Here is a 238-nt window from a genome sequence, read left to right on the forward strand (position 1 = left end):
GTACATGTTAACAGATTTATTATAATTACTTTATATGACAGAAATTTGCTGGTAGTACTTAAGGTTGTATTGTTTTAAATTGGTGGTGCACAGTCTGTCAGTTTGGGAACAACTGGTCTAGACATTCCTTGCTTCTATGCAGCACATATTACTATGGTCTCCAATTATGGCTTCTCTCATGAAGTGAATGATAACATTTCCTCCCCAGGACTGGTCAGTATCAACCTGTTTGGTTTAT

The sequence above is a fragment of the Gavialis gangeticus genome, unplaced genomic scaffold (assembly GCF_001723915.1).
Source record: "Gavialis gangeticus isolate Ggan-Ray unplaced genomic scaffold, GavGan_comp1, whole genome shotgun sequence".
NCBI classification, from domain to species: Eukaryota; Metazoa; Chordata; order Crocodylia; family Gavialidae; genus Gavialis; species Gavialis gangeticus.